Source organism: Adiantum capillus-veneris, chromosome 25, assembly GCF_014529385.1.
Source record: "Adiantum capillus-veneris isolate H3 chromosome 25, ASM1452938v2, whole genome shotgun sequence".
NCBI lineage: Eukaryota > Viridiplantae > Streptophyta > Polypodiopsida > Polypodiales > Pteridaceae > Adiantum > Adiantum capillus-veneris.
The window spans coordinates 45,156,287-45,183,420 of NC_140955.1; the positions used below are offsets into that span (position 1 = coordinate 45,156,287).

Here is a 27,134-nt window from a genome sequence, read left to right on the forward strand (position 1 = left end):
GATCTGGTCGTGTACTAGGAAATCAAGGCATATTTGGAGAAACCTCCAATAGAGTATCCATTGAAGAAAGTGTGAATCAAGACAATTCCTTGCACACTATCCTTAAAGAAGTTTCAGACACTTTTTATGATTCCACATCTGAAATGTCTTCCTATTCGACTCACTCGAAAACCGGAACGACAATGTGCTAAAAGCATATACTCTCTTTTTATAAGACTAACCACCATGGAGATTAGGTTTACCTGGATCCTAACGAAAAGTATGCCATTCGCATCGATGACCATGGTATTGAGTTCAAAGAAGAGATTAGGGAAAACAAACAAGGAAAAATGTACATGGATCGAAACGGAGCTCAGTATTTACAAGTCAAAAACCTTGACGTGATAGACAAATGGGGGCTAGAAATAAATACTATAATTCCAGATATGGCTACAAAAGAAGGACCACCAACTTTCGAATTCAAGGGATACGATCAAGTTGATTTGAATCCCTTGAAATGGCTTAGTATTGATAATCCTAGGATCGGAGTCTATTGTTGGGAGGATAGAAACGTAAAAGATCTTCTGTGGACTTTGCATGCCCAATCAAGACAGATGACGGCCATGAAGATCATCTATATCTTCAAGATCAAGGATAAGGGATCAGCAGACCTACTAACCTACCTATTTAGGGATTGTTATAACAACAACTTTGTTACGATGATTCCTGAGGAGGTAGAACAAGCGAAATACCAAGGGTATTCCACAAGGGATTGGATATTGGGACAAGGACTAGAAACAATTCCAAGAGATGAACAACGTGGCAGATCATCTCAGAGTAATGTTCAGAAACCAAAAACCACCTTATCATGCAGAAAACCGGGTGACACTAAGGCTAGTCTAGGGCTACATGAGTCACTATTTCCAACAGACTGGTTTGAAGGACTCAGAATAGGACCAACTGCCAGAAGACCGGGAGTTGAACCAAATAGACGCGTGAGAGCACCTGATTTCCAGAATTGAGTCAAAAAATACAGTAGATTGGGGGATCCATACGACCACTGAGCAAGCTTTAAACAAGTGCTAAGAGCAGAACGCATATTCGATTTCCATACTCAATTCGAGGGGTTTGGAATGACATTAGAAGAAAAAGCATTAATATGATTCGAAAACATTCCACCGAGGTCAATCATTGACTTAGACACATTACCTCAAGGATTTGTAGCTACTTGTTTCAAAACAGGGATCAAACACAATACGGTAGCTCAAATCTACAGGTTTAAACAGAAACATGGTGAGCCTGTTAGGGATTGTGCAACTCGAATGAAACAATACATTGCTAGATGCACAGAGCTAGAGATACTTGCAGAAGAACGACTAGTATCATTGTTTCTAGAGGGACTACTAAACAAAGAACTTCATGCTATATTGTATAGCAAGAAGCATAAAACCCTAGAAGCATGTGTGTCAGATGCTATTGACTTAGGAGAAAATTCTGATATTTTCAACGAAGAAGATGTCCCTAAGGATAATTAGAGTGAGAAAACAACATTCACTAAACCAACATAAGTGGGAACGACTATTGCAACACCTCTTTCATCCATAGAAGACATGCTAAAAAGGATGAATGACATGATTAATAGCATGCAAAAAGCACCTATGAGGGAACTAGGGCAAGGGATACCTCAATAGGGACAACGAATAAGACCGCAAAAATGGTGTGCAATCGAGGGTAAATGGACCAACCATGAAACCAATGAGTGTTATTTCCAACCAAATTATGATGGGAATGTTCAGTACGTGCCCATGAGGCCACAAGGACAACCCATGTACAGATACCAGCCTAACATGGCACCAGCTCAAAGACCACCTATGGGTATGGAAAGACCTCAACCTCTGCTGGGTCAACAACCTCTATATCCAGGATATAATGTAGTGCCTGTAAAGTGCATGCATCAAAAAGGAGTCATAGATGAACAAGCACTAGTGCCTGCTACACCCTATACTGAGCCTAGTCAATCTATAGTAATGGTAGAAGGAGATTGGTATAATTCACATCCACCACCAATGGAAGAACTTGTTACTTATGCTCCACCAGAGCTCGAACCAATGTATTATGTAGCTAATCAAGGTGTTAAACCCCTATGGTAAGACCCATAATTAAGCCAAGAACGGAAAACTGTCACAACTGTGGTGCGGATGATCATTGGAAAAATGAATGCCCATAGCCTCACAAGAAACTCAAGCCAATTGAAGCTTATTGCATACAATGTTGCAAAAAGGGAGGACACTTATCAGAAGATTGTCCTAAAAATCCATTAAACAAAGGAAAAATAGTAGTAAACATAGTCCAAGTGATACCTAATAGCTCATGTGAGAGTGAACCAATTGTTCCAATCAAGGTAATCCCTATAGCCTAGGCTAAGAAAAAGAAACATAACTCCTTTGATGATTCAAAGAATACAAAAATTGCCTCTCAAACGACCAAAAGAAGCAGAAGTAAAAGGTATGAGTTGAGAAAATAGAAACAACGAGCTGAAATCTAGGAGAAAGCAAAAAAGCTATTCCAGGAAAAGGTGAAGCAACCTGGAAGTGAAATCAAAGAAACAATCGTAAAATCTAGAGGATCAATTTTGATTGATAAAATTTTTGAGCCTATTAATGCAGCCTTGGAAGCCTACCAAGCGAGACTTAAAGCAGGCCAGAACATGGAAACAAAATGGAAAAACTATCCTTCTCCAGACATGGAAGCAGCTAAGCTTGAAGCTTATTAAAATTTGGTAAGAATCATTCAAGAAATGCTGGAAAAAAAAACCAAAGCTCAAAAATATGGCAAAACCTAAGGAGCTTGTGATAAGAGACAATCAAGAAAAATCGAAAGTGAGGGTAGAACCCCACATTGAAAAAAAAAGAGCCAGAACTTGTAGTTCTGGATAGCGAAGATTTCCTAGATAGAATTTCATTCGTAGATAAAGACTGGACAGGACACTTATGGAAAAAGGTTCGAGAGATCAATGATGGAATCCTAAATCTAAAGTCAGCTCCTATAGAGGAAGTTTGGTTAGACAAGTTACCTTCTAAATGAGACATAGACGTACAATCCTTGTAGGGGGATTGCAAATCTAAAGATTTAGGAATGTCTAAACCATTGACCTTGAAAACATTACCCTTGTACTTGGGAGATAATGAAGATGAATCCATAGTGTGCCAGACCACTCAAGTAAAAGGAGCGGAACAGACCCTAGAAGTAGACAATATTCATTCAATCATGTCTACACCCATCCAATGCACTCTTACTTTGGGGAGCTGTTAAAACTCAGACCATATTTATGGAATGATCTATAGAAAACCCTAGAGAAGGTGGGGATAACGAGGCTAATCTCAAAAAAATTGGAAAAATTGAAACACAAAATGGATAACAAAGATTCGTTTTGCTCCAATGAACATAGTTGGAGAATATTATGAAGGGAAAGAAGGAAACACAACCCTTCCAGTGAAATATAATGACATTGAAACCATGGAAATACTGGATAGTGGGGCAGGCATAGCCATAGCCACAAAAGCCGTATGGGAATCCTGGGGACAACCAGCCATTAGACAAACTCGAATGAAATTGCAATTGGCTGACGGACACATTGAAAGACCATTAGGGCTGCTTGAAGAAGTGATAAGTCAATTCCTATGGGATTGAATATCAACACGCTTTAGCCATAGTAGACTTTAGGAAAAAGCTCAATTATGAAATCATATTGGGAAGACATTTCATGCGACAGGTACAGCTTATCCAAGATTGGGGAAACAAATATCTATGCTTGAAGCAAGTGGGATCTATAACAAGGGTTAATTTAAAAGATCACACTTATAGAGATGTCATGAACACGCCCATACAAGAGTTTGATTCAGTCTCTTCGGCTGAAACTAAGCTTCCATTGTGGTTGAACAAAAACACTCCTATTTGGATGTGTGGAGCTTAAGAAAATGGGAGTTTAAAACGAAAAGAATGTATTTTAAAAAGGGATTGCACCAACACATCCTATGTGCCTGAATCCTTTCCAAAGCATTTGTTTGAGCCATTTGAGTGAACTCAAATTTTAGCGACAATGGATGTATGTGTGAATCAATCTATACCTACTCAATTTTGCAATGAGGATGGCTACGACATAATTCCCATCCAAATGATTTCAACCCTCTACATTGAAGATTAAATTGAGGAACCCAAGGACTTGATGAAAGCTCAACAAGTCTTTTCAGACCTCTACTATGATGCAGCAGATGCTCGTTAGATGAACACTCAGCTACCTCAGAACATTTGGGGTCAGAAAAAGAACACCTGAGAGCTAAGCTACTCCTGAAAGGAGGGGAGGAAAAGTTTTCACTTCCCTAACCAAAAATTGAGAAGACAAAAATGGTATAGACGAAAAAGAGACACCAGAAATGTGAAAACAAGACCTATGCCATCAGTCTCCAGTAGAACATAGTTCCTGATACAGATAGATGCACATGATTGTGTCACGGAAAAATCACTAGAAGATATCCTTCAAATGAAAATCCAAAAATGTCAAAAACATTGAGAAAAACAAGGAAGGATACTCAAGCAAAGCCAAACAAACAGGACAAGGAGCCAACCATGACCCGAGTTGAGCAGAAAAAGAAATGTCAAGAGTTGAAAAAAGCTCTAAAGGAGATATATACAACTGAAATGAAATAACATAAGAGGATGGTAAAGATGTAATGAGTGTTCCATACCATTACAAAAATATACTCTCCAAGATCAAAAAATCTTAGTAGAACAACCTATTAGAGAACTACGAAAACAAGGCAAGTCTTACGAAGGGCCTGAAAACGCAAAAAATATAAATTTGGTTGACCCAGGAGAAGAAGCTAGGCCTGTCTACATTGCAAATGATCTAACAAAAGATGAAGAAGAGATTTTACTAAGCTTACTAAAAGAATACCGAGATATCTTCGCTTGGTCTTACAAGGATCTCAAGGGTGTTGATCCAGAAATTTGTCAACATATCATACCCATGAGAGATGATGCGAAACCAAGTAGACAAAGGCAATACATATATAATGAAACATTTGCCAAGGAGATCAAATGAGAGATTGAAAAACTAAAGCAAGCCGAACTCATTTACGAAATTGAACGCACAGATTGGGTGTCTCCAATTGTGGTAGTACCCAAGAGGAATGGAAAATTATGAGTGTGTCACAACCTTAGGAAAGTGAATGCAGCTACCATTAGAGACAACTTCCCTCCCCCCATCACTGAGAATAAGTTAGAATGAGTTGCAGGTAAAGATGCTTATAGCTTTTTAGATGGCTTTTCGGGATATACATCAACTTTTGGTTGACCCAACAAACTAGCATAAAATTGCTTTTGCAACGGAATGGGGTATTTTTTCCTATTAGTTTATGCCGTTTGGGTTATGTAATGATCATGCCACCTTTCAGACATTAATGAGTCATGCTTTTAAAGAATATGTAAGGAAATTCTTGGAAGTATATATGGATGATCTATGCGTACATTCATCAATCCGAGCTAATCATTTTGAACACCTCAAAAAGGTATTTGAAAAATGTAGACTTTATAGGATTTGGTTAAATCCTGAAAAGTGCACATTCATGGGTAGACAAGGAAAAATATTGGACATAAAGTGTCTAAAAATGGCATAGCTACTGATATGGATAAAACTCATGTTATTTTTTATTTGCCTAGACCAACAATAGTCAAGGGGATTCAAGACTTCATGGGACATTGTGGATATTACAGACGTTTCATTTACATGTACGCTATAATTGCAAAACCCATGTATAGCTTGATTACACACCTTGAGTGGACTGAAGCATGTGAAGAATCCTTCATGAAGCTTAAGCAAGCTGTCACTTCAACTCCAATATTAAAAGCACCAGATTGGAATAAGATATTCCACATACATGTAGATGCTTCTAATTTTTCCATAGGGTGTATACTAGCTCAACCAAAAGACGGGAAAATTGATTTTCCTATTTCTTATGATAGCCAACAGTTGAACATAGCATAAAATAATTACAACACCATTGACAGGGAAGGATTAGGAATGATCTATGCCGTAAAAAGGTATAGATATTACCTACTAGCAAACAAATTTGTGTTCTTCGTGGACCACCAAGCTTTATTGTACTTGATCAACAAGCCATGCAGCATAGGAAGAATAGTGAGATGGTTCATCATTCTTCTGGAATTTGATTTCACTGTGGTTGTAAAAAAGGGCACTACTCATCAAAGAGTGGATCATTTGTCAAGGATTGTTTCAGGGGAATCACCTAAAGGGGTAGACGATGATCTAGCACATGCCTATTTGTTCTCCATGGAAATGATACCTCAATGGTCGAAAAATGTGGTATCATTGATGACCATAGCTCAAGTGGATTCACAAATACCACTTCCTATTACAATTGGATTAATTGATCAATCGACTATGTTTCAATTACTACCTGGTAGACTATACAAAAGAAACCGAGATGGAATATTGCTCTTATGCATTAACCCTGAAGAGAAAGACCAGTACCTAAGCCAAGCACATGTTACCATAGTGGGACTTTACTTTGCGGAAGACCAAACTATGCGAAGGATCTTGAGACTTGGAGTATTTTGGCCAACTATGAGGAGTGATGTTCGCTTTTATGTAATGGACTGTTCTCAATGTCAAAGCAACATGAGCAATATGAAAATGAAATTGCAAAAGGAAAGTTGCCCACATCATTTGTTTGTCAGAGAGCTTGGTCTGCGTCATGAAGTACTTAAGGCTTTGGTGATCTGTCCGCAGAATGAAAGGAGTCCCCAATAAATAGTGCTTCCATGAGTCTAAGGCATGTAGAATTGCGATGAGTTACTTTTCATATAATGCCTAGAGCTTGCTCAACAGGGTCGAGCCTTCGACTTTCATAGGCTATGGTGTGCCCTCCTTGAAGCAAAACAGCTCCAAGGCAATCACAACAAGCGTCACATTGGACATCAAATGGCTTTGAGAGATTCGATAGTGTAAGCATAGATTGAGAGATAAACTTTTCTTTAAGCTTTTTGAAAGCATTGTTCTCCTTGGCAGACCATGTATACCTAACATTTTTCTTTGTTAGGTCATGTAATGGTCCTGCTATTAGTGAGAACTTTTCTATGAAGCGTCTATAGTATGCGCGCATACCTATAAAACTTCTTACTTCCATGAAGATTCCTTGGATTAGGCCATCCTTTTATTACCCCTAACTTTGGGGGATCCATTTGGATGCCATCTTGAGAGATAATGTGACCTAAATACTAAATCTCTTGTAGGAAAAACTCGCTTTTCTTTTGATCAGCATAAAGTTTATTCTCTCTTAAGACTAGAAATATTACTTGGAGGTGTTGCTCGTGTTTGTATAGTGAATTAGAGTAGATTATAATATCATCAAAGAACACTCCAGTAAAGGTTTGGTGAGGCCTGAATAGCCAAAATGGTGGACATGGCAGGAGATTTAGTGCAAAAGAGTGAGCAAGTGTCTCCGCCCAAAAACACTCTGCAGTGCTCTTTATGAAGATGATGAATGACTTGCTGCAAATGAGAGACACGGTCTTGGGCTTCAGCACATTCTTCTGTAGCTTTTTCCCAATCAGAAATTTCAAACCTTCTTGCACAATGCCCTTACCTCTGTCATTAGTATGTGGCCCAGGCTGGCTCACCACAAGCTTGAGTTGGTTGCTGAGTTACCACCACATTGGTTAGCATAGACCTCCAATTCTGCATTTGGTCCTCCCAAAATTTGTGCAGGCCCTGCTGCATTTCCACTACTAGTGCATCAAGATCATTCAAATTGATCATCACATCACCAGGATGTGACGCTAAATAATTTTCCAAGCTATCCTACATTTGCAAGGAAAGAAGATCATCTTGAATAGAGGAGACAAATGTAGAATTAGCCTCCCTCAGAGTTTGCATCCCACCAGCATGCTGGTGGACTGTACTATGAAGTGCTGAGTTTTGGCCCTTCAGCCATACAATGTGAGCCTGGAAGGAATCCACCTGTGATTCGAACTCGGTGACCCGTGCCTCAGTCCTAGCTGGTGCTGGCCAAACCGACTGCGGAAGGAATTTTCCATGCGTTGCAAAAAAGTTTCGCACACATGGAGCTGATTAGCAGGATTTGCAATTTGAGCTTACCAAGGAAAAGGGCCTGGATTCGTCCCCATCGCATATGGAGCTACCCGAACAGCCTCAAGATTTTTTGATTGCGAGGAAATGTCTGCACTCGCAAAGCCAATTCCCTCAAGATTTGAAGTTGTTGCATGCTCCTGCGTTCTTCATCGCCCACACGCAACTGCGGAATCCTTTGGCAGTCGGCCTTTCTCCAAAGACAGCATGAGCACAGGAGGTGGTGTGGATATCTGGACCTCTTCTTGTCCTTGCTTGCTACTTGATGTCCTTGCAATGAACATCTCCGGTGAAATAGGGGCTACCATTGTAGTAGGAGCACCAGCTACATCCGTTACACGAGCAGGCGTATGAGGCAACTCCTCAACTGGCACACCTTGAAATCTTCTGCTATTAACCATATCACCAAGAGCCAACAAGTAGTATCCTGTGGGTGAACATGAATGCATTTCCAATCAAGGTTGGCGAAGACACGCAGCCACAAATCTTGCAACCATGCGTCCACCCTTTTGAGATCCAGCTACTGCATAGGCGTGAAAGGAATGCACTGAAGTAAAGAAGCTATCATGGTGGAAAAAGCACACAGGAGAAGAGAAAAACACAGAAATGAAATAGTGCGAAAAGATCTACAAATAACGCGAACAAAGTATGAGGAATCTGTTGCATGTACGAAACCGCTCACAAAGAGTTCTCAAAATAGGGCGTGCCACGATGTCACAACCATCATAAACCTTTTCCCTCTTTTTGAGATTGCATGGTAAAGAATCCCTGATCATGATTAAGGCGGCTTTTGGCTCTTGTACCACAAAAAAGGGACACTTAATAGTGGTAGGTGAAAGATAATGGCGAAGTCAAAAACCATTCACCGGAACAACAATCACCTCCCCCCGTAATCAACCTAATAAAAGGAAGTAGGCCCACATGACTTAAAGATCTAGAATGGTCCAGACCACCTTAACTTCAGCTTCCCGTGAATCTTCCTATGTCAGGAGTTAAATACAAGAACCAAGTGTCCCTGCAAAATTGCCACACTTTAGGTTGATCTAGCCATTTCTTCCACTGAGATTGGAGATCTTGCAACATCGCAAAACTGCACAATCACTCTTCATCTAATTCTTGCAAAACATCCAAACAATAAATAAAAAAATCTTTCGGAAGAATCCTATCCGCAATCAATATCCTCCACCTCGGCACCACATGGTCCACTGGGGTAATTGCCTCCATACCAAATGCCAATTTGGAAGGAGTTAGACCTGTTACCACTTTATATGCTATAAGATAGGCCCATAAAGCGGAAGTAAGTTTGACATCCCAATTTGTTCTATGCAAATTAACTAGATTTGTCAAGATGCGGACCAATTACTTATTAGTTGATTCTACCTGCCCGTTGCCTGAAGAGAAAACTTCTTGTGTAACACAAAATAGAATTGCAACATTTTCTCCATCACCTTATTCAAGAAATGGCTACCCCGATCACTAACCAACTCAATGGGACAACCAAATCGAGAAAAAATATCCTTACATAAGCACCCAACAACATAAAGCATTGTATTATCTTTTAAAGGCCATGCTTTCACCCATTTAGTTGCATAATCTATGGCTGTCAAAATATACCAATTACCAGTGCTAGCTGCTAATGGTTTAAAAGGTTTAATAAAATCCAATCCCCATTTTTGAAAAGGCTCCAAGGGTAATACTTGTTGGAAGGGCATTCTAGATAACTTAGTAGGTTGCTCCAACCATTGAAAAACATCACAATGTTGTATAAAATCCCTCACATCTTGGAACAATGTCGGCCACCATAATCCAAATTGTAGCACTTTTCGTGCCGTGATCAAGGCTGCAAAGTGACCCCCAGAAATGCCTATATGAACCTCCTCCAGACTGATCCTTGCTCTTGTGGTAGGACACATCTTAGCAAAACATATTCCACTATGTAATAATACAACTTCCCCATCACGATCTCAAAGTTTCGGCTACGAATAGCCATCCGGCGTCATTGATGTTGTGACAAAAATGAAGGCATTTCTCCACTGTCGAGACAATGAAACATCTCCTCATACCTGGTCTAGGGAATGCTGGGAATCATCAGGGATGATTTCATAAGTAGAATATCATCCACAACTACTCCTATCAAAAATAGGGACGCATCCGGAAATTCATCCACAACCCCCATCTGTGGCTTGCCGAATCAAGTCGGGACAGGTAATCAACAACCGCATGCTACACTCCGGGATGATGTATGACCTCAAAATCAAATTCTTCTAACAAGAGCACCCATCTAGATAATCTTCCTCTCAAGTTTTATTGGTGCACCAGATATAACAGGGCTGAATGATCCACATGAAACAAAAACCGCCATCCCAACTGATAATGACGAAATTTCTTCACCGAGTAAATTATCCCTACGCATTCTCTTTCTGTTATTGAATAATTTTTTTCTACGGATGATAATCATCTGCTGGAATAATAGACAGGTCAAAACCACCCTTGAGTTTGTTCCCGCATCAGCACATTGCCAATAGCCATTGTCAAAAGCATCCGCAAAAACATGAAAATCCTGACCCCAATTCGTAGGAATCATGATAGGAGATTTGGACATTTGAATTTTTAATCTCCTATAGGCTAGATCATATTCCTAAGTCCATTCAAAAACTTTATGTTAACTAAGTCAACGTCAGTTAAGAGGAGCTGCTAAAGACTGAAGACGTAAGGATGCATACTGAAGATGAATATGAAGAAGCGGTGAAGATTTTCATATTTTCCCAAAATGGTCATATATTGTAATTTCACGATTCATTTATCCATTGTGATAATTGTAACATGTTACACGCTCAATAAGAGTTCCAAAATGTAAAGCATCAAAGGTCTTGGGGGTCGGACATTACACATTTAGACCTTGACTTAGGTATACAGGCCAACTTTGTAAAGATTTTATTAAGTTTTAGGATAATAGAAATGCAGCATGAGCTAACGGCGCTCACTCCTCTCCTTCTCACGCTTCCTACTCCCTCCCCGGTTGTCACATTGCAGTCGCGTTTGTTGCATTGCAATCGCAGGTAAGAGCTCTACGCATTGACGTAAACACATCACGATATTTTGTAGCTTTTGGCATCACTGACCCGCATCCTAATTTCATCATAACTAGGAATTTACACTGTCAAATAAAAAACTAAGCATAGGCGAGGTATTGGGGCATCATTGCTAAGCATTTAGATGCATTCTCGGTCAAAAATGACTATGTCAAAAATCCATTGATGTTAATAATTGCGATTTTCAACTTGACCTAAAGTGGGGTTTGAAACCGTAAGCATGTGCGCTTAGGTCTTATAAAGATGTCCTAGAAGTTTCATTACGTTTGCATGTCATGTGATGTTGTAACGGATGTTATTTGTTTGCCGATGAGCAATTGGCTTTTGGTGATTTCAGTCACTTGAGTATAGCTTGAGTTAGATGCGAGTTGCTAGTTGTTTTCCGAGATATTGACAACCTCTTGTAGCCTCTATGCACTAGTCGAGTCAGCTTTGTCCCATGGATTGACAAATTAATCGTGGTTCTCGCTAATACTGCAATAAGATATGATGGTGAGGTTAGACATGCGTCCCACATTTGACGTCGTTGCCGGGGACGAATAGACCTAAACTAGGAAAAACAAGAGCATCGTGTGTAGTTGTCCATTAACTTCCTCTAGGTTCACCTGGAGTTAAACTTTCTCTTTAAAACCGCAAAGCTTAAGATTGTCGTCTTTTGTTGTGTAGAGGTAGCTTGGAAGTAATCGTACTTGCTGAGTGCCTTTAGAATTGTAGGATTGTATATTTAGATTACGATTTGGAGAATGATTGAAAGGCGAGACAAGTCTTAAGATCAAGGCTCTCAAAATCGTAAAAAACAAGAAAACGAGTGTTTGTGGACACTTTCCACAACCCCATTGCATGAGAATCTAGGAGTAGGGTAAGTAGGATTTGAGGTGGATTTCAGAACATTGCTCACTCCAAACGAATCATCTGTGAGTTTTTTATGTGCAGTTGCAGAGTTCTAGGTCTATGGCTAGAAATAGCACGAAAAGACTCACAACTACTCAATCCAACTGGAGAGTAAGCCTAAAAGTTGTATAAACCAGGGGGTAAGCTCAAGGACACTTTGAGGTAAAATTTTCAAGAGTTGGCCAAAACTCAGATTATTTACTTTTTCTTGACATTTTAGGCCAAATTAACTTTTGACTCGATTAATAGGCTCAAAATAGATCATGAAAAGACTGTCTAGTGAAAAATTTCAAAAAAGTATCAGTTTAGGGCCTACAGTTTAATAATCGTGATTGTTAACGTTTACCTCAGATTTGACCAAGGTTCATACCATTGACTCATTGCATGTGTAGAAACAACTTTTGTAAAGGACCATAGAATTTGGATCACCAAATTGACCAAAAATTGAGTAAAAACTAAAGGCCTACAGTTTAATAATCGTGATTGTTAACTTTTACCTCAGATTTGACCAAGGTTCATACCATTGACTCATTGCATGTGTAGAAACAACTTTTGTAAAGGACCATAGAACTTGGATCACCAAATTGACCAAAAATTGAGTAAAAACTAAAGTTTGTACTGACTTTTTAAAACTTGAGTGTAAATTGGAAAAACATTTATTCAAAGTTGATGAAACTTGACTCATAGGCTTATATTGATGTAATAAACCTATGTACATGATCACTTTATCAAAAAGATTAACTTTTTTGACCAAGTCAGCATACCACTAGTTTTACCATGTTGTAATAAGCCCACAAACCAAATTTGGTAAGATTTGGATCATTGGATTGAATTTGTGACTAATTTTGCAAAGTCAGTCTGCGGACAGAAAACTGATGACCATTTGATCAAAAGTTGTCTAAAGTTGATGGAACTTGGCTAGAGACCTTAACTTGAGAGTCTTCATCTTTACCTCCCACCTCGGTTTGTTTCACGTCGGGTTCATTAAAGATGTCGATGAATATGTGTTCGAAACGTGAGCCGGGTAGGCGCCGGACCTCTAGCTGTGAGAGATGTGAAAGAGAGAGAATAGCAAACACTGAAAGATCTGGTAACAATCACCGTGATCATCAATTAATTGAATAATGTTGTGAGTACATCTTAATTCTTAGCCAAGGTCGGTTGTTAACAGCATTGTTGCTTGGATCATCTACTAACTAAGAGTTTAAGCTCCCGTTTTATAGGATTAACTGGCCCATTATATACAAGAGGGAAAAATTGCCCTAGCGGTGTTGGGAATGGGATCATGCTAGCTATGGTGGATGAAAGAGGAACATAGCGTCAATGTGTGAGTGTGTGTGAGTGTGTGTAAGCAAGGTTATCACTCAAGTGAATTAGGTTCCAAGATAGAATTAGCTTGGACTCATAAACAAAATCTTGAGTATTGACTTAGCTTAGCAGAAGCTCACCGTAGACAAGCATGTAGTGCAAAATAGAGTTGTGTTTATTCATCCATGAAATGAGATTTAAGTAGCTCTATAGCCTTGCTCCACAGCATGAGGGATAATTCCACTATTCTCTCCTTGACTCGCACTTTAGGACAAAGTTCGCACTTTACAATCCTCCCCTTGAGATTTGGACTATGACAAAATACTCAAGATGCCTGATGGTAAAATCCACACAGTCTGACAAAATCCACACAGGATTATAATATCCACACAAGAAAATAAAATCACTGCCCTATAAGTACAGAGGCTACATCTTCAAAGTATGTCTTCATAAAAGACAAGGTTGGTCTTTCCTTTGTCTTCTTCGTCTTCTATTATGTGAGTTGATCCGTTGTTAGGTCTCTTGCCTTCGTAGCTTCTGTTGTTGCTTCTTCTACTTCTGCTTTCTCTACTTCTACTACCTCCATTTGAGTAGCATCAAGAAGGTGGGTGTCCCTTCTTACCACATTTGTTGCAAGGATTGTTTGTGTAGTAGTCTTTCGCTATGTGTCCCATTCTTCCACAATCATAACATTTTCTTCCGGTTGATGATGTTGAGACTAACTTTACTTCTTTTGGCCCTGGCTCCAAAATTGCTTTCTAAAACATCCCAGGCATCATGTGCACGTGTACATTCGTCTATGAAATTCACATAATTGTCATGCAAGGAGGTGATGATGATTCCTAACGCTTGTTCGTCTTTGGCCAAATTCTGTGCACTTGCTATGAGTGTAGATGCCCTAGTGTGCAGTCCATCGAGTTTGGCTTGTTGCTCTAAGGCAGTGTTGATGACAAACCACAAACATTTTTTTCATAAGGTAACCTCTTAACTTCGTTTTCTAGGTGTGAAACCCTTCCCCATTGAATTTTTCTATTCCCTTGTCCCCCATTTGTGCTAATAGAGGGTCTTAGCTTAGGAGACTCTCCTAGCCAGGTGTCTATTTCTTTACACGGTGCACAAGAATTTGAAAATTTATTTAAAGTTGTGCTCGACTGGGTTCATTTTATTGCAAGTTAAGAGACAGAGAGAATGAAAGGGAAAATTTCTTTAGAAAAGCTTTACTCCCTTTTGTGAAGCTCCTCTTCACCATCGATGAAGCCCCTCTTCACAGATACGAAAAATGACTCTTTTCTTTTGCTTTTGATGCTCGAAAGAAACCCTCCTTGAAGCTTGGTAATAAACTTCTTGTTGCAATGCCGCGGTCGGTGAGAACGGCCTCTTTGGTAGCCCTTGGGTTCTTTTATGCCTTTGATGTTGCTGAGTGGGAGCTTGCCTTAAGAAGAATTATCCTTTATTCTAGCCTTGAATATCTTTGCTGCAGCTTAGTGCTTGATGTAGCTTACCTTGGTGTGAGCCACCCTTAAAAGGTTTGGATGCCTAGGTTAGCTAGGCTCTGCAGACCGTGGGAATCGGCCCCTGGGAAGAATCCGGGCAGCGGGGTCAAGCTCGGGCAATGAGGGCATGCGGGGCAGATTTGGGCAACTCGGGCAAGGCAGGGGCAGGGACGGGCAGTCGGAGCAGGCGCGGGCAACAGGGCAGTCAGTCGGGGCAAGCGCGGGTAGACGAAGGAGGTCGCTGGTCGGACGAAGGTTCCTTTACTGTGCGGCCGGCTATTCGGACCTGAAATCCACTGCAATATGATTTAATGCACTTCTTGAGGTCCGCCAGTGGGCGCCCTTGCCTTTTATGGTATGGCCCCTAATGTTCAACTCCTAAAAATAGGAGGTTCACACGGTGTTATTGGCAGATTTGCCTCCTCAAGACAAAAGAAGGGAGAAGAATTTCCTCTTTGGCATTAAATGCACCACACACACTAAAGCTTCTGAAAATTGTTCTGCAGAAAATCCAAAGAGTGGGAGTGTACAAGAGAAACAACAATCAAGCTCTAGAATGTGCAAATGAAGGGCGATTTGAGCATGGACCAACTTGATGGAAAGCACTTCAATGGGGCTATGCACACACACCAAATTGAAAATGCCAATTTGCTAAATAATGAGCAGCTATTGAATGCAAGTTGCAAGTTCTTGATGGAAACTTAATGCATTCTAATGCTAATTAGGCTTCCAATTGGCCAGTGAGTAGTGGCTCAAGAGTCTTTAACTCAAGAACATGCTCATGCTAGCCAATGTAATACTTATTAGGCATGAGATATGCAATAGAAGAGCAGACCTAATGGACCTAGTTAATGATTACTAATGAATGCTAATCTTACAAACATGCAAGTGCATAATAGCAAACCTAATAAGCAGAACCGTGACTCTGATTCCAATTGGTGGGAATGGGATCGTGCTAGCTATGGTGGATGAAAGAGGAATATAGCGTCAATGTGTGAGTGTGTGTGTAAGCAAGTTTATCACTCAAGTGAATTAGGTTCCAAGATAGAATTAGCTTGGACTCATAAACACAATCTTGAGTATTCACTTAGCTTAGCACAAGCTCACTATAGACAAGCATGTAGTGCAAAATAGAGTTGTGTTTATTCATCCATGAAATGAGCTTTAAGTAGCTCTATAGCCTTGCTCCACAACATGTGGGATAATTCCACTCTTCTCTCCTTGACTCACACTTTAGGACAAAGCTCACACTTTACAGGCGGTCCTAGTGTGTTCACACACATCACTACCACATGTATATGGTAACAACAATATCCATAGAATTCAAGGATTTTTGTAGCAAAAGAGACATTAGGTATTAGGACACTGTGCCATTCAAACTTGCTTAGAATGGTGTAGCAGAGCATATAAACATAATCATATAGAAGAGAGTTACAAAAATGTTATCTATGGAAAATGTATGTACAATTTTGACAAGACGTTGTTCTTACAATGGTTTACATTATCAAAAAATCACCTAGTACACCATAAATTACAAGATTTCAAAGGAGATGTGGACTAAACAGAATCCAAACTATGAAAAATTTTGCATATTTGGGAGAGAGTGTGAGACATTCTCACATGTGCCTAACGATCTACAAAGAAAGCTAGACCCCAAATTGTACAAATGCATATGGTGTCAATGGGGAAATGGAATATCATTTCTGGCATCCAAAATATTGACAACTAATTTACATCTTTCATGTTATCTTCAATGCATCAAAGATGCACATGAAACCTATCAAAGAGGTGGAATATCAAAAAGTTAGATGCGTAATCTCAACTCAAATTAGACTAACATCTCAGTCTACTAGTGAGGATCCTACCACTAGTAGTGCTCGAAAAATAGAAAATTCTAATAGTAAAACATGAAGAGATCCACGAGAGTCTCTTATGCACTTGAGAATTTTCAGCTAGAGTTAGACTATCTATTAATCATTGACCATGGAGAGCCATCCTACTACCAACAATCTATTCAAATGGAAGTTAGCATGAAGGAGGAGCAAGCACTATAATCACAATACAACTTGATTGTGGAAAATGAGACTTGAGAACTAACAAAATTGCCAGAGGGAAAACAAGCCTTGCCTTGCAAATGAGTATATAAGAAAAAACAAGAAAAAATATCCCTATCCTAAGTATAATTCTATAATAGTTATTAATAAGGAATTCAAGAAAAGAAATTTCACTCGAAGTCAAAACACAGACAGGTATGGTATCATGTGATATGATATATATTGGCTAGCAAACACATCGAGCTAATCAAGGTCCATATGATGATAGCCATGCAAATGCTCTTACGAAGAACTTGGCCTCAAAGGAATTTTCACATTGATGTGAGCGGATGGATGTAGGGTGAAGCCACATGGATGCTTCATAGTTGTATAAGTTTGTGCATGCATAGGCCACTTGGGCCACATTGGCCTTCAAGCGGGATATTGTAATGGTTCCATCCAACCTGGCTGCCAGACACACATCACTATAACTTACTACTAACCTTATCCATTCACTTAATAGAATAAAGAGTAGAGAATAATTATCCTTGCTTATGCTCCACTAGTCTTGCATGTCTTCTCCTTCTCGCACTCATCGCACCTATGCTCCAGACGTTGGTTGAACACCCATTACTAACTGACTACTAAGAAGCAGAGGGTAGTTATACTTAGTTGTGCACCACAACTCCTGTGTGTCTTCTCCTTCTCACACTTTCTATATGCATTCTCTGCACACACTCACACATGCTTTACTTCTTAAGAAAGTTAGAATTCACATGTTAGTGTGTCTATATTGCACGATGACAATAGTTCACATGATTTCAATTTTGCACTTCTTAAAAACAAAATTCTAAAAAACATTATCAGCGTATCAAATCAAGTGTGCTTTCTAAGGAACTAATGATAATGGTACATGTGAAGTTAAGGTGCTTCAAATTTGCATTGGTGATTACATTGGAAAACATGATTCCTTGATTACACTACTACAATCCACAGACGTTATTTTTTGCATTTTGTCTAGACACAAATAAAGCCCACACATCTTTATAGACACACAACAATGAGCTTCACATTCAAAGGTCAATTTTTTTCTTTCTTTGGTGTTGTATCTCTTGAATTTTTTTCTCCCATTTGGCATACACAAGCAAAAAATGCATGAAGAAAAGACGAAACATGCCATCTATGTCACAGAACTGGAAAACAATTGAGTCTTTTCTTTCACCAAAGTACCAAACTTTTAAGCTTTTATTTCTCTTTATTCTCATTTCTTTATTGATGACTTAGACCATAAAATAGAATGTTCTGAACCTATGCATAGAGCCCCATATAGGAATAGCCTTTTACATCAATAGGAAATACAAAGACAAATCATTGAACTCTTAATATTGAACTCTTAATAAAGGGACCCATTCATCCCAATTCTCTCCCCAGGTCTTGTTAGTGTAAACGAAAAACAGAACCCTTCTTAAGTATGTGCATAGGACCATAAACAAAGTGACCACTAAAAAATTTTCACCCTATACCAAGTTGATGACCTACTTGATAGATTGAGGGGTGCAAAAGTGTTTAGCAAAATTTATGTAAATTATGGATATCATCATATATGCATGCACCCTAGCGGCATTCTTTAAACCCCTTTCACTCACACTCTCACCATTACAAATTCATTGTACCAGTTGCGTTTACATGTATGGTGAAGAAGATCTTTCACGATTATCAACACTTTGTGATTTTCTTTTGACAATATTTTAGTTTTCAACCAAAATGGACAGGAGCATGATAATCACTTGCATATTGTGTTTGGGTTATTGTGTGAAAATTAATTAAATGTAAACCCTAATTAAAGTAGTTTCTTTCAACGAAAAATGAGTATTTAACACTAGGGTTGTGTGAACATAAGCCACTTTTGTGGCTATAAGTAACTTTTGTGTAAATTTTCATTTTCAAATTTTGTGGCCAAAACCTTTCAGTGATTTGTGTTCAAGGCATATAGGTAGTTGAAGAAAACAAGAAATAAAAAATTTCTCATAAAATTAGTATTTTCCAAAGGCCATCTTTTAGGTACAATTGGACAAAACTTATTCAAAAGTTTTGATATCACATGTAGACCCCTTAAAAACCTTTAAAGCACATTGAAACTTTTTTGAAAATAATTGGACATGCATACAATAACAATTTCTACATATACTATTTTTAGGAAAAAGGCTTCCGGCTTGTTTTAAAACCAAAAACATGTATGCTATCAATTTGAAAAAGCTAGTTTAGTGGATTTTTAGTACTTTAGAAAATCATTTTTGGTGATTTTTCTCTTTTTTGGGATAAATGATATACTAAAATGTTCATCTATGTGATAGGCACTAATTGATATCCTGTATTCATGGTTTCGTTTGAAATAGGTCATCTTGAAGAAAATTTTATAGAATGAGATGCCAAGCCAATATTGTGGCTCAAGACACTTAAATGGCCCAAACACAAGCCTAGTGTTAACCCATATAGGGTTTGAAATTGGTGTATGCATTGAAACTATCTAGAATTGGCCCACACCTAAGTCTATACATTACATTAAGTCTTCTCTAGAATTGATAGGCTCTTCTGCAAAATTGGTGAATTTTTTTTCTGCATTGCTTTACCTATGCCCACCTTGCTTTGCATGTAGGTACCCTTTCAATGGGATAATGACCAAAATAAGTCCTTTAACACTCTTAAATATCTTTTGATATGTGCCTCTATTCTCTACTTAGCTAAATTTTTACGATCGTTCTTTGTGGTTGTCGTTGGTACTGGTGGTTAAAGCATATAAGTTGTTCTCATGCAAAATCATCACCATGTTGCTTTTGTAAGTAGAAAATAAAACCATTAGAGGTCAAATATAGTAATAAATATGACAAAGACTTACCGACTATAGCACATGCTTTAGACATTCGTAACACTATAATTAATAAACCAACAAATTGTTCAAGACTTGTTGACCCAATCTAGCATCTCAAACTGCCATATTAAATAGAAATTTTTCACTCAAAATTTTCACATCTTGCATTTATGACTTGCACATCTTGGCACATTTTGAAAAGTTCGAGTAGTATGATCATGCTCTCTAGATTTTGGCATGGAAACTTCACTTGTTCCCAAAAGATCTGTACAACCAAGATCCTTTGAGTCAAACTTGAAACTTTCCTCCAAAAAGTACTCACATCCAAGAGATGCTTCAAAGTCTTTTCAATTCTCCTGATGTTGTGTTTGAATCTCTTGCACGTGACTATTGAAATTGGGTATCGCTAAATGCATAAAAACTTCAATCATCCTATCTTTTGGAGCATTTTATAACTTCACCTCACGTACATATCGTGTGAGATCTCTAATCACATCGTATCCTTCAAATGTTCTTATTATCATACACAAGTTCCATAGCTATATTCATTGCTTCGCCAATCTTCTACTTTTCAAGTCTTGTTATACCAGCTTGTGCATACGACTCAAAACCTATTAAAGCATTTGTATAATCTCCCCTTTGGCTACTGAGCCATTGTCCACCCCATATGCCATAGCTGCTTCAATCTTATCCAAAATATCTTCTTGTATTGCATCGTCATCGCTCCACCCTAGCTCTTTCGCATCAAAGTCACCAGAAATGTCAAGATGTTGTGCGTACTAGACGGTTAGACATGAGTTCCTTGGCTGTGAGATATTTGAGGAGAATACTAACCTAGGTGTAGCTATTGTGAATCAAAGTTAAAGTGCAGTTAAAGATTACACTTAATACTCTCAAATTGAGTTTCACCCATAGTTCTTCTCTTTTTGGAGTGGATTGTTCATATATGAATAACAAGGGTTCTTTTCATCTCTTGTCACGAGTCCCATCACTTCAACTCCCCAACAGCTCTTCCTTTGGCTTAAAGTTTTTGTTCCCCACCAAGTTGGTGACTTCTACCACTACATAAGGGAAGGCCCTTTCACATTGGGGGACCCAGTACCCCTATGTTTCACCATTTTCCATACATTTCTTTATTTGTGACATCCAATCTATCCCCATGGTTTTATCACTTGCCTCTTTTCTCGTCTAAAGCCCCCCAAGATTGGTATTGGCTATCCCCAATTTTTTTAATGTCCCCAATACCAAGAGCATGTTCACATATCGATACCAATTTTGGATAGATTTGGCAAGCCAGATGTGTATATAAAGCCATATTTTCATGTGCATGCTAGTCATCATGTAAAATGCAAAACATCCCATAAATGGTGGATCTAGACCTTTGCAAGAAATTATTTATGCCTCAATGGCCATCAACAAACATACTCTAAGGCAATGTATAAAGAAACTATATTGCTTATGAATAAGACCACCCAAATGGTTGTCTAACTGCTACTTACATAATGACTTGTCACAGCACGACATCCACCCCCTTTAAATTTACAGGTCCTTTAGCATGTGCCAACCTTAGCAAATCTAGTATACACACTACTCTCATCCTTTGTCTCATTCATAATAGTGCAAAAGTTTAGGAATGGACATCATCTGTCATCTTCAAGCTGAAAATAACCTCCTAGGAGTGTCGCACATTGACTCCATGTTGACTTGGAAACGTAACAAAAAGTTGGCATACATTCCAAGAAGAGTATTACCATCTATAAGTAGACGTTGTCTAGAAATCTCTACATGTATCTCTTGGCCATTGAAATCATTATAAAGCACTATCATCAATTTTCTAGCAACATAATTGTCCCTGCAAGAATCACTAGACCAATTGAAATCCAAATATCTTGCCCACAAGCAGTTGCCTTCCATTATGAGAAAAACCTGTATTTGTTCGCACCAAAAATGGGACAATAAGCGGATTCAAAATATACACAGCTGATTATACTCTTCTTGGATGCATAAAAACTTGTCTAAAACCAGATTTTGACCCTTCACATGCTGCTTTAAAAAAAAATGCCCACAACTTTGATGCTGTGAATGCTTTCAACTTCCATTTTCTCTCTGATTAGCTATATCATCTGAATGGATATGAGACCATAAGACCTTTGTTGCAAAGTCTTGGTCATCCAAGTCTACTACTTTTTTGAAGGCTTGACTTCCCACTTGCACACCTTCCTAACTTTTGAAGTACCCAACAATGTATGCCACACAACAACATTTGGACAAATTGACATTTTCTTGATTATTGTTGCAGTCTCATCTAATTGGCCTACATGCCCAAGGAGATCAACTATACAAGAATGGTGCTCAAGGCATGAAACAATTCCATGGTGTGTACTCATTTCCTTGATATGGTGATCAAATTTGTCTTAACTCTTTGCCCCAACATGTTACTAAAGGTATCAAATAGACCCTCATTTTTCCCAAATTGGGCATATCCAATAAGCATGTTCCATGAAAACACACCTCTGATCACATCATCTTGTCAAACACTCCATGTTTCTCCTCAAGAAAGCCACATTTTGCATACATGTCAATCAAAATAGTTCTCATGACGATGTCATACTCTGAGAGATATTTCTCCAAAAATTCACTATGGATTTCTTAACATCTTTTGGAGAATACAAATGTTCCACATAATTTCAAAACATATACAAGAGTCACAACATTCGGAGAAATGTCCTCATTTTGTATTTGCTCAAAGTTGTTAAGTGCATCATTGCACCACGCATACCTAGCACTCTATGGAATCAAAGTTGTCCAAGAAACAATATCTCTTTGTGAGAGCTCTTCCAAAACCTCCAAAGATATACCAAGCAGGTTGTAGTTGGTATACATGTCAAGCAATGCATTCTTAACATTAAGATCCAGAATTAAATTTTCTTTGGTAAATTGTGCATGTAACTCTTGGCCTTCCTCTATAGTCTACACCACCCTATAGGCTTACAAAACATAAACAAATGTAACTGCATTTGGACGAGAATTCTCATCTTACATTTGTCTAAAGTAATCAAGATCTTCCTCATCATGCCCAACATCACCATATCATTCATAAGAACATTCCAAGTCACAATATTCTATCCTACTACACTTTGACTACAACATGCTTGCAATAAACCTAGATTCAGTGTTATACCACCTAGATAAAATGGTATCAAAAGCATCTTCTTTACCTTATAACCCACATTGATTCCTTCTACATCAAAAGGCATATGGAGTAACCTACCATCTGCTAACATGTATCCATCTTGATTTTCCAAAAAGTTTATAAACACATATCATCTCATATACACATTTTGCTACCTCATGATTCATACCCTCATGATCCTTGTTTTGCAAGCCATCTCGGCTTAGCACTCAAATTTTCCACACAGCTTTCAATTGCTTTCCGTAATCCTCGACAACTTGCCCATACTTGTAGTCATAAATATCCTTCTTCTCTTTGACCATGTATAATTTATATGGCTCCTTGTATACGACATCAACTATGTCCATATCTACTAATTGTACCTCCTCATTCTTTTGTAGTAGACACTCACCTATTTCAATGTCAATTGTTTCCAAAATTCATTTATGACTTGCACAGCTTGGTACACCCTACAAAGTTTGAGTAGTATGATCATGGTCTCTAGGTTTTGGTATGGAAACTTTACTTATTACCAACAGATCTGTACGACCAAGATCCTTTAATTGAAACTCAAAATTTTCCTCCAAAAATTGATCCATATACTCACATTTGAGAACGTCTTCAAAGTCTTTCCAGCTCTCTCCATGCTGTGTTTAAATCTCTTGCACACAAATACTGATATTTTGTATCACTAAATGCACAAAAACTTCAATCGTCCTACCTTCTATAACATTTTGTAGTTTCATCTTCGATACCTATCATGTGAGATACCCAATCACATTATATCCATCGAGTAGGTTATTATTGTCATACATGTTGCATAGCTATATTCATTGCCTACTCACTCCGCTCCTCTTCAAATCTTCCTACCTAGTCATGCATTTGACTCAAAACCTATTGAAGCATCTATATATTCTACCTTTTCCTATTGAGTAATTCTCCACCCCATACGCCATAGTTGCTTCAATTTGTTCCAAATCATCTTCTTCTATTTTAGTCATCATCGTTCCCACCCTAGTGCTTTTGCATCGGGTTCACCAAAAATGTCAAGATATATGTGTGCTAGCTGGGTAGACACGAGCTCCTTGGTTGTGAGAGCTTTGAGGGGGAAAAGAAGAAGGCTGATCTAGTCGTAGCTATTTTGAATCAGAGATGAAACACACTAAAAGATTACACTTAATGCTGTTAAATTGATTTCACCCTTATTTTTCTACTTCTAGAGTGGATTGTGTAGTTATGAATCATGACGGTTCTTTTCATCTCTTGTCCCTCCCATCACTTCAACTGCCGAACCGCTCCTCCCTCGGCTTAATTTTTTTGTCCCCCAACAAGCTAGGGCCACCTCTCAAAAAAAGGTGACTACCAATACACAAGGAAATCCCCTTCCACATTGGACCCATTGCCCCTATGGCTTTAGCATTCACTAGCCATTTCTTCCTTTTTGATATCCAGGCTATTACCATGGTTGGTATCACCTGCCTCTTTTCCAGTCTGAAGCCCCTCCAAATTGGTATTTACTATCACCTCTTTTTTTGTCCCCGATACCGAGAGCATATTCACATATATATACCAATTTTTGGTAGAGATTGCCATTGACAAATTTGGCAAGCGAGATGGGTGTGTAACCTCGTCTTTTCCTGTGCATGCTTATGATCATGTAAAACATAAAATTTTAGCATAAATGGTGCATATAGGGCCACATTTTTGCAAGAAATTATGTATGCCTCAATGGCCATCGACAAACATACTTTAACGAAATACACAAAGCAAGTAATATTTTTGTATGATTAAGACCACCCAAATGTTTATCTAACATTGATTTACATCATGGATGTGCCACATCATGACATCATCATAAAACTAATGTAGTACCAAATACCTTGATACGAAACTAGATGTGAGTCAAATCTTGGTAAATAGTTCTTGCATCTTTGACAAAATAAAGCATGTTTATTGGAATCAAATTGCACTAGTAAGTTCAATTATTCAATTCTATGCCTGACACCTATTATAGGGATCCTCACTTTGCACATGCATGGTTTGAAATGCATCAAAATAATAGTTTACTTTTGGAGAACTACACATTGGGAAATTGTTTTCTTTATTTTCAAAAAAAACTATGCATTGTAGCACCACTTAGTGAATTGGCAAAGAGCGAAGTGTTTAATCCACTCTTTTGTCATGTAAAGATCATTTCCTTTGGCCTAACATGAATCATGATGTGGTTAATTTTTTTTTCAACTGTTTGGTATATCAAAGAGTTAAGTGAAGGCATGGTAAGTTTTATGAACATGGGAGAAAATCTCTAAGAATTTATTGAACGAATCCCTACCATTTCTCTCAAAACGACATGATTTGGACCATAATTGGCTCTTTTAGCAAGAAAGTGTAGTTCCTAGCATGCAACAAGACTTTCTCGACACCTTACGCTGTTAACTCTTTCTTTAAGACCATTTTTCTCTACCTTGGATTTCTCAACGTCATTCTTTCTAACTACAATGGTTGTTTCTACAATCACTTTTGGGTTGCACTTTTAAGAACTTTGGCTCTAAAATAGACTTTATTTTGGCCTTTCAGTCTCCGAGTAATGGTCAAACCAAAGTAACCAATAGTACCACCATGGACCTCATTGAAGGAGAACTTCATATCATAGGGCATGAAAAATTTGGACCTTTGGCTAGATAACAGAATCCCAAGCATCCTGTCACAAACTCCACTCCACCTTTCAAGGATATAACTTCCTTAGTGACATATGTTGGATGTTATAATAACTAATATCTAATTCTTCTAAATGATTTTCTCATGTTAAACTGATAAACTAATATGGGAAAGTACCAAGGGAGAAAAAGCTAGAATATTGGTCAAGTTGGCATACCGGCCACAGTAGGGATCCAAAGGAGGGAAAATAGGGATACAAAGAGGGGGTCATCTATAAAAGACAATGTGCAACAATGGGCTTCAAAAACCCTAAGGTTCAGCCCATTAAGACTTCCAAAATGCTAAGGTTCCAAAAATCAAAGGTTGTCCAATGGTCCAACCCTACGGAAAATTGAATGGTTGAGTGATGACCAAAAAGTATTTCATGGCTCCCAAAGAGGAGGGGCGAGCCCTAAAGGTAGGGTAAGAGAGAGAAGCTTGTGAGAGAACACAAACACACACTCAAAGGCTTCCCTTTACACAAAGGACATAATGGACACATCCCAGCTTCCTAGGCCAATTGCCCACAAGGTGTAGTCAAGTCCTATTGGATGTCCATAGAGGTAGACCAATGAGAATTAGGCTAGAGTAAATCTAGTTTAACTCATTTAGAACCACTTGATAAAAGAACCAATAAGAATTAAGCTCTCTAGAAGACTATTGGACAATATCTCAAGGGGTCCAATGAGTATTCATCAGCCCAATGGCTTGCGTGATTCCTATTGGCCAGAAGACAAAGGGGTCCAATGAGATTTTAGTTGCATTATTTAATTACCTAAAGCTCTCACAAAAGGGGAAAGGGGGACACATGTCACAAGTCTATCACTTATGCTTCTCAATTTTCATTGGATAGGCTTTGCAGGATCCAATGGGGTGCCAGCATGAGTAATTTGCAAGAGGGGTCGACCAAGATAGAGAGGGGGCTGATTTTGGGAAGGCATTATCACACACACACACACACACACACACAATCTCATGTGTGAAGCAAGAAGACTCTCTCTCTCTCTCTCTCTCTCTCTCTCTCTCTCTCTCTCTCTCTCATTCTCAAGCTTTAATGGAAAGCTCATCACCTACTCCAAGCTTGTGAGAAGGGATGCCTACACCAACAGCTATTGGCTTTGTGATGCAAATCCAACCAAGAGCCAAGCTTCAATGCATGCTCATCTCCTCTACCATGAAAATTACTAAGCTATGCTAAGCTATTATAAGTGATTAGGTGAGGAGATATACTTCTTTCTTGTAAGACTACTCCTTCTTCCTCTCAATCTACTCTCATATCCCTCTAGCTCTCACCATCTTTGAAGGTGTGTGAGGTCTTGGGTTTGAGACCGTGAGGGAATTGATGTTGTGTTTTATAAGTGTTTGCTTAGTGCTTGAAGTTTCCATCTTCATTGAAGTAACACAAAGAATTATATTGTAAAATGTCTCCCTTG

General features: G+C 38.6%; 1 pseudogene; it reads right to left on the reverse strand.

Moving 5' to 3' along the window:
• Window positions 1–22,954: 22,954 nt before the first annotated feature.
• LOC147424807 (uncharacterized) lies at window positions 22,955–23,886 on the reverse strand (annotated as a pseudogene).
• Window positions 23,887–27,134: the final 3,248 nt, after the last annotated feature.